The 13939-nt window shown below is 41.3% G+C and overlaps 1 protein-coding gene across 3 annotated transcripts in view; it reads right to left on the bottom strand.

Annotated features, from left to right (window-relative positions):
* CHD8 (chromodomain helicase DNA binding protein 8) overlaps positions 1 to 10907 on the bottom strand; it is a 61438-nt gene extending 50531 nt beyond the window's left edge. For all 3 annotated transcript variants that reach the window (XM_039245155.1, XM_039245157.1, XM_039245158.1), the window contains exon 1: positions 10820 to 10907. The gene's annotated coding sequence lies outside the window, so the exon portion shown is untranslated. The remainder of the gene's footprint in view (positions 1 to 10819) is intronic.
* Positions 10908 to 13939: the final 3032 nt, after the last annotated feature.

Raw genomic sequence — 13939 nt, 5'->3', positions numbered from 1 at the left:
GCCTAGCTAATGCCACTGCCTTCAAATTTTTCAAAAAAAGCTTCAAAAAAAGTTGTATAGTGAAAATTTGATTTTTTTCCTGATCAGCAACCAAAAGCCCCTTTCCTATATTTGCAGAATAGCTCAAGGTAGGCATCTCAATAGGAGGCTGGATCTTACCTCCCACTATAGGGGGTGGGCTATTGAAGGAGATGGGAAATTGGCGGGGGGGGGGGGTCCAACCTCCTCTTCCTGGCAAAGACAAAGTAACACATGTGACCCAGACTAGTTTAAGTGGACAGTCCTGTAGGGAATTTTGATTTTGCAGAGGTAATGCAAAGACTCAGAACGAACTAAACGATACTCAGCAATGGAAGACACTTGAACAGACTATTCAGTGGTGTGACCTTGAATGTTTCTAACCTCCCTTAGTTTTCAGATCATTTTCTAAACCAGACTGTCTAGCATTCACATTGATTTTGTGAGCCACACAGTATCTTTCCAATAAATCCCCTTTCTGTTTAAGTTAGCCAAAAGATGATTTCTGTTGTTTGTAACCAAGAACCCTAACAAGGTGATTAGTGCCCGAATCATAGCATTGTGGGTCATAAGGTAATGATAAGAAAGAAGGGACAGAGCTGAGCAATACTTTGGGAATAAAAATCCATAGAACCTAGAGTTTAGAGAAAGAGGAGTTCAGCCATGTTGAGTCCAACCATGTTGAGTCTGAGTTGCCTAGAGCAGTTTAAGTTAGTGATATTCTATGATAAGAGGTTGGGTTTATAAATCTAAAAGTAGGCTTGGTGATAGCTTTAGAGTACTCAGTATCTAAGTAAAAGTGTTAAGAGTGGAGATTGCCCAGGGGGTATGTAAAGCAGAGGAAGTATACAAAAAACTGCATCAATACCATTGAGAGACAACAGAATGTTAGGGTCTGTGAAGGACTGAAGAATCTAAGAGAGTAGCTGCTAGTCAGCTCTAGTTAATTGTTGGCGTATGGAAATGCACATCCAAGGTTGAGAGAGAACTTCAGATTTTTCAAATGCCAGAAATAGAGTTTTATGTAAATCTAGGTTTTAAATGTAGACAACTAATTTTTTAGAAAACACTTTAAACACTCTGCAAGCTAACCAAAACATGTAGTTGGAAACACAAGTGTTGAGATTTTTGATTCAGAGTGAGAAAAATTAGGAGGAACCCAGGAGAATATCAGGATTTAAGAATTGGAACAAGCGGGCAGCATACGACTCTTGATCTCAGGGTTGTGAGTTCAAGCCCCATGTTGGGCACAGAGCCCACTCAATCATTTAGTGGGGGTGTAAAATAGGTGATGGGTATTAAGGAGTACATTTGGTGTGATAAGTACCAGGTGTTGTATGAGAGTGTTGAATCACTATATTGTACACCTGAAACTAATATTACACTGTTTTAATTAGAATTTAAATAAAAACTTGGAAAAACATCTTTTAATCAAATAAGCTACACCAACTAAGTAGGTAGAGAAGGAAAAGCTAGAGAAGCAGTGCAGGTCACAGAAGCAAACAGAACTGCAGGGGGAAAGAATGATCAATTATATCAAATAAAGCAAAAATGTCTGACAATATAATAACTTTAAAATGTCCACCGGATATAACAATTGAAAGCCTTCTTAATACCCACTTTTCATTGTCAAGCCCAAGTAATCAGTCCCTTTTGAACTTTCATGGCTTTTCTGTTAAGTACTCTTTTAGAATAAGGATCTTCTACTTTATTATTTTAGTTATGTTTGTACATGGAAGTATAATGAAGTCAGAGGGAATGTGTTCAAATTTCTGTCCCACCAAATAAATTAACCTTTCTGAATCTAGTTCATTCTTCTGTACAAAGGAGAATCAAGTTACAGGACCATTAATGAGGATTAATGAAACACCTAATAGAGTATTTGGCATATAAACACTATGTCCTAGGAGGTACTCAACTAATGCTGCTGGATAGATCATTGGGAAAAAATTTTGGTTTTGCCAGTGTCTCCACCTACCTAGGAGATGCTCATCAGTCTTAGAGGGAATCACCACCCAGATTAATGGCTTCCAAAATAATTTGTTAATTTCAACAGGTTAATATCTATATTACTTGAATGTGCACTCACGCTCTCTTCCTCTATATTAAGCCTAATTTAAGGCAAACAGGAACAAATAGTTGAGATTCTAGAGTCTGAAGATTATGTTCAACTAACTGGCTTTAGTCAGCCTAAACCTGCTCTAGACATATGTTCTAAGTCACTCGTATCCAACCTTGAGTGGTGAGAGACCTAAATTAAGACTCTCCGGGATCCAAGGAAGGTCACAAAGATTTTAGAAAAACCATCCCCACTCTCACACCCTTTTTTCAGACAGCTTCCAGAACATCAGGATGACTTTTCTGGTTTTCTTTCTACCTCTCTGGCCACTTCTGCTTTGCTAGTCTTCTCCTCTACCAGCCTTTCATTGTTGAAGCTCACCAAGGTTTGATCCTAGGCCCTCTTTAATTCTCATTCTGTACTTTCTTTTCAAGAATGTCTAATTTATACATATATGGCCTCAACTATTATTATTTTCTTCAACAAAGGTTCTATAAGCTTATATTTCTCATTTATATCTCTGGGCAAGAGGTCAACACTGAACTCCAGATCTTCTACACCTACTTGCTTACTCAATGGCTTTTCTTGGTAGTGTCTCCGATCTCCTTGGCTGACTCACTTGTCCAACTCTCCCTATAAAAGGCTTATTACGGGGCGCCTGGGTGGCTTAGTCGGTTGGGCGCCCGACTTTCGCTTGGGTCATGATCTTGCGCTTCGTGGGTTCGAGCCCCACGTCAGGCTCTGTGCTGACTGCCAGCTCAGAGCCTGGAGCCTGTTTCAGTCTGTGATTCCCTCTCTCTCTGACCCTCCCCTGCTCACGCTGTCTCTTTCTCTCCTAGAAATAAATAAAACATTAAAAAAAAAAAAAGGCTTATTACCTCAAGGAGGCTGATTCCTTGGCAGTCTGCCTAATCTCCTTCACCCCCACCACCACACGTGCACACACACAGAGGGTAATCACCCTCCAGCAGTCACAGCTGCAGAGACCAGAAATTCTCTTCCTTACCATCATATTTATTATTTTAAACTTCTACCTTTACCTCCTAAATATCCCTCAAATGCATCCACTTCTTTTTTTTTAATGTTTATTTTTTTTTTTTTGAGAGAGAGACAGAGAGAGAGCGAGCAGGCTCCAGGCTCTGAGCTGTCAGCACAGAGCCCAACGTGGGGCTCGAACCTATGAACCGAGAGATCATGACCTGAGCAAAAGTCAGCCGCTTCCCCTACTGAACCACCCAGGCGCCCCTTAAATGCATCTACTTCTGTCTCTACTGCCTTTCTGGATCAATTCACCATCCTCACTTCCCTGAACTATTACTGCAACTGCCTTCTAACTGGTTTCCCTCCATTCTGCCTATTTAACTTATCCTTCAAAGATCATTTCGACATCATCATTTCAAAGAAAAGCTTTCCCTGATGTCGCAAACAAAACCAGCCAAATTTATTGAGTGCACATTACATGCCAACCACTCTTCTAAACAATTAAAGTTCATTAACATATTCAATTTTATTAAGTCTTAAATCTCTCTCTCTTTTTTAACAGACAAGGAAACAGGCATCAAGAGAGTAAGTAATTTGCCAACATCCCATAGATAGTAAAAAGTGGTACCACATTCAAATTTAAGCAGTGTGGCTTCAGAGGTCACATTCCTTATCACCTTACTGTAGTATGCTTTAGGTTATATGCTCCCATTATAAATTCTCCTGCAGGGGCGCCTGGGTGGCTTAGTCGGTTAAGCGTCCGACTTTCGCTTAGGTCATGATCTCACGGTTCGTGGGTTCGAGCCCTGCGTCAGGCTCTGTGCTGACTGCCAGCTCAGAGCCTGGAGCCTGTTTCAGTCTGTGACTCCCTCTCTCTCTGACCCTCCCCTGCTCATGCTGTCTCTCTCTCTCTCTCTCTCTCTCTCCTAGAAATAAATAAAACATTAAAAAAAAAATTCTCCTGCAATATCCGTAACTTCATTTTTCTAGAGATTAAATAACTGATTATATAGTTACTTGATGTTCCTCCCCCCACCATTAGAATATAAGTTCCACAAACTTCCCTTTGATTCTCAGGTGGTAATGGGCATTTAATGCACTTTCCTTGAAGGACTGCATTTTCTTTCTTTCTTTTTTTTTTTTTTAAGATCTTATTTTTAAGTAATCTCTACACCCAATATGGGGGCTGAACTTACAACCCAGAGATCAAGAGTTGCATGCTCCACCACCTGAGCCAGCCAGGCGCCCTGGGAGTGCCTTTTCAACTTATAGCCAAAGGTGTGTGGGAGTAGGGCTGTGGAGAGGTAATGGGGAGCAAGAGCAAGGGCTTCCCTCAGACTGAAGACAATAAACGGGCAGAGGCATGTTTCCTACCGGAAACATTCATTCAGAAGAGGCATTATAAAATCTTACCTTTTAGTACCTGGAGTTGACACAGCTTTTACATATAGTAAAAGGAGAATATACATAAAAGGCTATTTTCTATAGTGTCATAATTACTGTTGAAAGTAATGGAATTTTAGTTACAGCCTCACTGTAGATTTTTTTCCCAGTAAAACTCCGGAGTTTTGGCCTAAGTCTGAGGACAGAAAATAAGAGCCTAATCTTTAAGGGTCATGGCCCTCAGGTCAAGTAAGACTGATCTGGGAAAGTACTTCTCCACTGGCACATGGTCACCAAGGTGAAAATAACATTCTGGGTTCCAGCTGAAGAATATCTAACTGGATCAATATATCTACCTTGTCTGAGGCCACTTCTGGGCATTTGGCATAAGTAACAATCTATAAAATTCAGGTAACGAAGTGCTGTTCCTCCGAATGCTCCTCCCACCCCCACACACATAGCACTCTTGCAGGTGCTTTTTCAACTAAGCCAAGTGTACATACATTTGTTCAGCCTAACAGAAAAATATAAACCTTTACTTAATTATTTATGAGGTATTATTTTCACTGCAACATTTATGTTTTAAAAAAAAAGCATATGTGGCGAAGGGAGGAGAAACATTATAAACCACTGTTATTATCACACTTGGGCCTCCAGGCACAAAAAATGACCTCAGTGACATGGGACTGATGAAAATTTAGTGAGCTAGTTTGACTTGCATTGGCTAAAAAAATGGAGTTATTTGGAAGACTGACCAAGTGAATTCCCTCTGTCGAGCTTAGTATTTCACATAATTTCATCTTCAAAATAACTTAGGGTAAATAAAAGAAACAAACTATTATTCTTTTACAAAGACAAAAATAAATTTTACATTCTCAAGGTTCTTCAACTGCTTAAGGTACAGCTTTAACAAGCTACAAATGCCTATCTGTCTAATGTCATGGTCAAAGACAGTTCTCTCACAGGTGTCAGCACTGAACTTTTCAATGGGAGGTGGCTGGCTAATGAATGGGGTTTTGAAGTCAGACAGACCAGAGTCCCACTCTTGGCTAAGTTACCTAACCTTGCTAAGTCTTATTTTTCCTCTTCTGTAAAATGAAGCTACTAACATCACATACATTTCAGGGTTCTTCTGAAGACTGAAAGATCATGTCCACTGTTTGGCACATAGTAGACAAATGAAAAGGGGTTTATTATTCCCTATCCAATAATTTGAAAGAGTACCATTAAAGGTTTCTCTCAAAGCAAAATCACTCCTTAGAGACTTGGCTGCGCTGGTCTACTAAGCAGAATGGTACGATACTGAAATAGATGTAAAAGTTTCACAATTAGAATAGCAGGACTGCTGGGCAAGATGAAAAGACTCTGAGAAAGCAGTGCAGCCCTTTAACCTTAGAACCACGGAACACACTTCAACCAGCACTGGTGTCTAGGGCAACATCCAGGTAATTCAATTAATCATTTTTTGTGTTCGTAGGAATGATGTCAGTGTCTTTCTCACAGTACTCCATTTACTTCACAATGCCTGTGGTTGGAACACATAGGTTAGCTGCCCCAGGATAGTTCACATGCTTCCATCTAAATGCCTCAACTTTTGACTCCCTTGACTTTCAGGAAAGCAGTGAATAGAAGCAACCATTATCTATATATACTTAAGGCCTCATGAAGAAGGTACCCACCCACCCCACCCACCCCATAGGAGGCACATGTGAAAAACAGGCACTACATTTTATAGGGGAACTGATGTATAAATAAAGAGTTGACTCATGTGCTCCACTCCCCAGACAAGAGGAAAAAAGAACGAAATACTGAGTAGAAACAACAAAGAATGTAATGCTGAGTGAAAGGTCCATGCTCATGCAACTTGTAGCCCCTATTCAAAATTCCAGAAAAATCAGGGCACCTGGGTGGCTCAGTTGAGTAAACATCCGACTTCAACTCAGGGCATGATCTCGCGGTGTATGAGTTCAAGCCCCACACCAGGCTCTGTGCTGACAGCTAGAGGCCTGGAGCCTGTTTTGAATTCTCTCTCTCTGCCACTTCCCTGCTCACATTCTCTCTCTTTCAAAAATAAACATTTAAAAATAAATAAATAAAAATAAAAATCCAGAAAAATCTTCCTATTCAGTTTGCTTAGGTAGATGTTTTACTGATGTGTATCTAATATCTGTAACAGAAAATGTAATTTATATTCTATTAGGAAACTCTGTTATGATTTGGGCTCTAAATAGGCAGCTAAACTACTGAAATCACTGGTTTCTTCTAGAAGCAACCAAAATGAAATTCCCATGTCACTAACAGACAATGTACTTCTGAATACCCATGTCCCAAAGGAATAAATCCCAGTGATGTAGTATATCCCTAAAGTATGTCGTGGGGAGAAAAGAAATAAAAGCAAGATATTCCAAAGGTTTCTCTAATGACCGTGAGAGACAATTTGAGACCTGAAAGACTTTACAGCTCCTGAATAATGAAATTAAGAATTCAGTTAATATAGCCTTTCTCAGAAAGATACTGACAGAGTTTCAGGAGAAATGTAGACTCTCAAAACAAAAGGTGTTATTATGGAATACAAATTACTAGAATATTGCGGCATTACCAAAAGGATCAGAACTACTGACAAAAGGATTAAGTTGTTGACATACAGAGGAGGAAAAAAGCAGTCTATTTTCTAGTAATTTCAGTCATATGCCATTTAATTACCTTTTTCAAATGAAATAAACTCTGAAAATATCAAATGAAATGAAGCCATGCACAATACATTTTTATGGAAATGTACAGAAAAGATAATTCAGGGGTGTTTCATTCTTTCAATGATAAAGCCAATCTTTTCCTACAAACTATGCATAAGAAATAAGTAATTTTTAAAATTCTTTGGTTTTGAAATCTTTTTGTACATTTACTTGACTGTGGGTGAGTGTGATGTTCTGGAAACTCTTAACAAATATACAAGTGAGAATATACTTGGGAGAGTCAGAATCTGAAGGGGCTAGATAGAACATTGTCTAGATTCCCTGTGCTCCTCTACTGCTTGGAATATATTCCAATATATCCATTGCTGCTGACCACAAATATAAAGCAATTATCTATGCCAGTCTACTTTCTGTTTATGCCAGCAGGATTTTTATATTGTAACATACATGAGTGGGTAATAATTACTTGCTTTTTTTTTTTTAAGTCTCCTGCTGTAATCTAAAGGCAATAATTAAGATATTTTAAAGTTAGTCTAAAAAAAGAAACTGAACAAAAGGCATAGAATGGCAGTCTAAAAAAAGGATATTTTAAAGTTGACCACTTATGCTACATGTGACATTAAACAACCATGAGCCTAAGTGAAGGATAGAAAGTACTGGATCATGAAAGGGCAAAACAAATGTTATCTAAAGAGCTTAATGAGAAATCTCCCAGACTAATACACTTTGTAGTTTAAATGTAAAACATCCGGTAACCACAAAGACCTAGACTTACTTTGCAACATAAATACAATGAAAATCTTAAAGGCAATATGGAATAGAGAGAGAACAGACAAAAAAGCTAAATTACAACGTGAAACACTTGTACACACAAAACAAAACAGAGGTTAAGGTAAGGAAAGGTTGTCCAGGACAAAATTTAGAATGTAATAAAGGATTAAATAAACCTCGAGGCCAAAATAAATGGTTGATACAACAGCTTTGTTTTATAAATATACAACTGTCACTTGAGTACCAGGTACCAAAAGAACACATCTTAAAAAACAAGGGTCTCTTTGCATCTCTTAAAAGGCTTCAACAATGGGGCGCCTGGGTGACTCAGTCATTTGAGTGTCTGACTTCAGCTCAGATCATGATCTCATGGTTCATTGAGTTTGAGCCCTGCATTAGGCTCGCTGCTGTCAGCACAGAGCCTGCTTCAGATCCTCTGTCCCCCACCCATCTTTGCACTCCCCCCTCCTCCACTCTCTGCTTGCTCACTCTCTCTCAAAAATAAATAAATATATATATATTTTAAAAAGACTTCAACAAGACAGAAGCAAAAAAGACACAATATGAATGAATTAAAACAAAATGCAAAGTTTACAAAATGGGAAACAAGGATGAAAGAAAGATCACCAACTCTGTGAGGAAAAGAATTAAAAAATTAACTGAAGAGGAGATATGAAAATTCAACCAAGTAAAATATGAAATGATACTATATCAAGGAATCGACTGCTAAACGTAGAACAGTAAATATCGGTTAGTAACAGTAGTACAAGGTAGGTCATGCAGACAGCAGACCAGGGATTTGCCCAAACGCAAGTCCAGAAGTAGAGTGACTCCTAGGGGTAAGGGCGGAGGGGCCAGAAAATATCTGTCTTGTTTATCCCCCAGGTATCATGCTCAATGTAGGCTCAGAAGACAAACAGTATCTTCAAAGCATTAACATTTATTTCAATGCTATGTTAAAACGTTACAGCCCTTCCACAGATGAGAATATCAAATCTCATTCTTTCAGTAAGCAAATACAGCCAGTTCTTGGCACCCACAAATTAATCTTAGTACTAGTAGTAATTTAGGTTAAAAACATCTCACCCTTTTCAAAGGAGATGGGTAAATTGGTTTCTTTGAAAGACTGATTTCCCCCCATCATCCTACCTGGCCTATCAGAACCTCTATCTTACCTATCAGACCTTTCAAATAAAATGTGAAGTTTTTTCCTGTTATAACCAAAACTCTGCAGTGGTGGTGGCCACAATGCCAAGATTCTTCCATCTCATCACCTGGCGGTGCTGCAGAGAAGGCTGTCCCAGAAAATACAAGATCTGCTTCCTAGGGATTCACAATTGGTTCAGTAGATTTCTCTCTATTTCTATCATTTTCTATCCATGTCAGTTTCCAAACTGACAAAATCAAAAGGCCAGATGCACAGGACAGATCGAACATGGGGAAGGTGTGAACTGCCCAAATACCCATACATTGCTCCATCAAATCCCCGATCCCAATCCATTACTCCTTCACTACTTCGCTTTTAAACCTTCCCCCAGACCTGTGCCATCACACTCGCCCACCCTCTCTTGGGGCCAATGTCCTTCAGTACGCCTTGCAGACCCATTTGTGTCTGCCATTCTTGCCACCCAGGTCTCAAATATAAAATGTTTTCTTTACCATAACTCTTTTAAGAGGCAGGATAAGTCCAAAATACCACGATTTGTTCTGCAACCTATTGGTGACCACCACAAAAGAAATTTCTAAGCAGAGGCATGATCTAATTAACCAACAGAGGAGGAACTTACTCAAATCCCAAACTCCCCCCTCTAGCTTCTACAGTGTCCCACACCAGACAGGGCCTCAGCCCATTCTAAGGAAAACACTGTCAGAGAATCCCTGACTGAACGCAAAGGCTCGCCAAGTGTAAACAATCTGTGCATACTGGTGTGAGAGTAGGATGCAATAGTCACAAATAATGCAGCTCCTGTAGCTTGAACTTGGGGCGTTCCACTAGGACAAGACATAGAGTTCTAAGTCTCGACTCCTAGCTCACTATGCTCAGTCACTGAAAAGAGACTGGTCCGCCTGTACCCCCATACACCTTCACTATAAACCTCTCTGAAGACCTTAATCACTTCAGAACTGTCCCTTAAGGGCAGGAGCCGCTGCACTTGCACAGCTGCTGCAATGGCTGGAAAATTTCCTGCGACACTAGAGACAGGTAAATAAAGAAACTGCACTCGCTCCGAGGCAGGGGGAGGGGTCTTCTGCTAGGGAAGAGTTTACATAATTCAACAGAAGACCAGTAAGCTCTGCAGACCTGTCAATGTCGATGCCAAATCTTGAGCTCCTCTCCCCACCATCTCGAAACACTCTCCAAAAGCCCTATCTTCCCTTCCAGAGCCCCACGAAATCACACCTAATAATGTGTAACAACGTGCACACTCTCACCCTAAGCTTTCCTACCCCACTTTTGTTATTAAAATACAAAAAAAAAAAAAAGCCAAAAAAGAAAAAAGGGGGGGAACCCTAACCTCCCACTTCTGAGTCCAAAGTATGGAGTAACCAAACGGAACCGGGGAGTTTTTTCTCCGCTTAAGGGGCAAGGAGAACAAGGAGCTGCCCCACATCGACACCACGCCCTGTACTGCAATGACAAGCGCTCAAAACCCCACAGCGGCAGGGCAGCCCCCTACGCGGCTCGGCCCACCTCGGGCCCCACGGCCAAGCAGCCGCCCTCTCCCCCGGCCTTTCACAAAGGAGAATGGTTCAGTCCAGAGCATCACCCAGCACCTGATCCCTCACAACTGGGGGACGGGCAAGGAGCAGGGAGAGAGGAGGAGAAGGAGTTATTGAAACCAATTCTAAGAGCTTTAGTTTTGCAAGGACTGCTGGACAAGCACTGATGAGCAGGCATGAGCGGGAAGCCTACCTGAACAAGTCCTGGTGCTTCCTTTCCAGCCAGCGTTTCAACTCACCCTTTCGGAGAACAAGGCGCCTTCCGGCGGAGCATGGCCAGCCCTCGCCTCAATCTAGCTTGCTGGTAGTCCATTCTCCCTTGGCTACGCCCACCTCCGCTCCCACCCACCAATGGTAGGGCTGACGCCCGGCCTCTTCCAGCAAGGTAGTGTGAGCGCCATCCAGGAAGTCTCTGGAGGGTGGGAGGTCCTAAAAGGCTGAGAAGGGTACGTAGGCAACCACAGATATGCCTGATTGAAAATAAAATCTGGCGGCAGCTAGCCTCTGACTGCTCAGTTCACAGGCGTTCAGGCCTCTCGGCATCTTTTTTTTTTTTTTTTTGACCCCCGTCGGTGGGGGCGCTCTAAACTAAAACACTTAGTTACCTGTTTCTGGGAAGCCATCTTGAATCGGGCCGGTGCCTTGGGGACCGGGAAGAGGAAGGAGTGCTTGAGGAATTTGAAGCCCTTTCCGGAGTTCTGTCCAACTACTTAGGTCCAGCTCCCACAGACTTCACATAACCAGAATGTCCCCAGTCACGATGGGCTGGAAGGGAGCTTAATGTGGTTAGAGGCAACCCCCCCCATTTGAGATCTTACCAAAATCAAAGCAGCAACAAAAATATTTTTTTTGGAATGAGAGTGGGTTTTCCCAGTCTTAGCATAATCCCTTATAGACACCTCAGTCCTCAGAATATCAGTGTAAGACCAACATGGGCTATATATCTATTCTAAGTGCTTCCTATCCTAATGCTTCACTTGTAATTTTTCCCGTTTGAATTTTACAGTACTAGGACTGGGAGTTTTTTTATAAATGAACGGGATTTAGGAAATAATTTTTTTAAGGCCCCAAATTCATCAATAGGCCCAAACTATATGTGAATATGAGTAGAACACATGATAGAGGCCTTCCAGGAGAGATTATATGTGAGGAAGGCCATTAGAGAGGACAGCCTTAGACTTCCTTGTGTTTGCTAGTCTAAATCTCTATTACAACTTGCTATAGGAAAGTTTTCCTTTTTGAAATTGTGACTGAAGCCAGTTCCTCCAGATCATTAAAGGAATTTCTCAAGTAATAACATTTGCATAATCAAACATAGTAGGCACCCAGGAACAGTAAGGAATCGCAGGAATCAATACTTTATCACCGGAATGGTAAGACTTGGCCAAAAACTTTTCCCTGTATATTGAGCAAAATCTGTTGGCCAAATTTCCTCTTGGCTACTGCCGTCTTCATTATCAATTTGAGGTTAGTATTAGAATTTACCAAAACAATTTACCAGCTGTGCTGTTGGTGTTTCTCTGTAAATGCATATACAGCAATGATCTTAATTATTATCTTTATGGAATGAAAACCAATAGGTTCCTTCTTCTTATTTGGTACAAAAGAAACCTATCACAGGAACTAGTTATAGGCATGGAAAAGAATGGGTGTGCCTGCTCTACTAACTTCTATCTGCAATGATCTAGAACTAGTATGATTTACTGCCTGCTATAAATAACATTTCCCATGGTCTTGCCCCCCCCCCCCCTTTTTTTAGGTAGGCTCTATGCCCAAGGTGGGGACTTGAACTCAGGAACCCCAGATCATGAGTCCCTTCCTCTACCAACATCCTGAAAGGTGTCCCTGGTGCTGGCCTTTAGGAACCAAACAACACCCTTATTATCTTATTAACTACTATTCTTCACATGGGAGGGGGAGGGGAATCTACTTCCTATAAATCTTCAAGACCATTTCACTTTGAACATCAGCAATGATCAATACAGGTCATGAATTTGCCCAGGTAGATTTCTCATGCTTTCCTTACATTGGTGAAACACCCAAATATGGAAGGTTAAGAGTGGGATTTATTTTAAGTTCATTATTATTATTATTATTATTTTTAGTAATCTCTACACCCAACATGGGTCTTGAACTCACAACCCCAAGATAAAGAGTCCCATGCTCTTCCCACTGAAACAGCCAGGCACATACCACCCCCTCCATGTGGTTTTAATAATAGAACAGGATGTATGATTGCAAACTAAAACAACATGCTCCAGGGGCACCCGGGTGGCTCAATCAGTTGAGCATGCACCTTTTTTTTTTTAATGTTTATTTTTGAGAGACATACACAGAGTGTGAGCAGAGAAGGGGCAGAGAGAAGCAGAATCAGAAGCAGGCCTCAGGCTGTGAGATGTCTGCACAGAGCCCAATGCAGGGCTCAAACCCACAAACTGCGAGATCCTGACCTGAACCGTCAGACACTTAACTGACTGAGCCACCCTGGTGCCGCGAGAATATGACTCTTCATATTAGCTCAGGTCATGATCCAAGTCATGGGATCAAGCCGTGTCAGGCTCTGTGCTGAGCATGCAGCCTGCTTGAGAGTCTCGATCTCTCTCTCTCTCTCTCTCAGGGGCATCTGGGTGGCTCAGTCAGCTGAGCATCTGACTACGGCTCAGGTCATGATCTCACAGTTCATAGATTGAGCTGTCAGCAGAGAGCCTGGAGCCTGCCTCAGATTCTGTCTCCCTCTCTATCCCCTCCCATGCTCATGCTCTCTCTCTCAAAAATAAACATACATTTTTAAAAACATTCTTTCTCTTCTGTCCCTCTCCCCAGTTAGTACTCTTGCTCTTTCAAAAAAAAAAAAAAAGCTCCAAACTATCAAAATGGTATGCTTTGATAACTGAAAGCAACAGTATCTAGACAAAATGCTCTTTAACCAATGCTCTGATGCCTCCCAATCACTGAAGATGTTTTTGGATGCTCAAGAAAAACTGTACAGAAACTACAGTTTTATTTAGTTTTGTCTCACCTGTGAGGGGACAGGGTAACCCCAAACTCAACAGCTTCATATCCTTTTTGGAACAAGGTAGGATTTTTTTTTTTAATTTTTTAAATGTTTATTTTTGAGAGAGAGAGACAGAGAGAGAGCACAAGCAGGGATGAGGAAGAGAAAGAACGAGGGAGACAGAGAATCCAAAGCAGGCTTGGGGTGTCTGGGTGGCTTAGTCGGTTGGGCGTCCGACTTTGGCTCAGGTCATGATCTTGCAGTCCATGGGTTCGAGCCCCACTTCGGGCTCTGTGCTGACAGCTCAGAGCTTGGAGC

Source organism: Hyaena hyaena, unplaced genomic scaffold (assembly GCF_003009895.1).
Source record: "Hyaena hyaena isolate Hyena2069 unplaced genomic scaffold, ASM300989v1 scaffold_256, whole genome shotgun sequence".
In the NCBI taxonomy this organism is placed as follows: domain Eukaryota; kingdom Metazoa; phylum Chordata; class Mammalia; order Carnivora; family Hyaenidae; genus Hyaena; species Hyaena hyaena.
The sequence above is the reverse complement of the archived record's forward strand: the minus strand, read 5'-3'. Positions and strand labels throughout refer to the sequence as shown.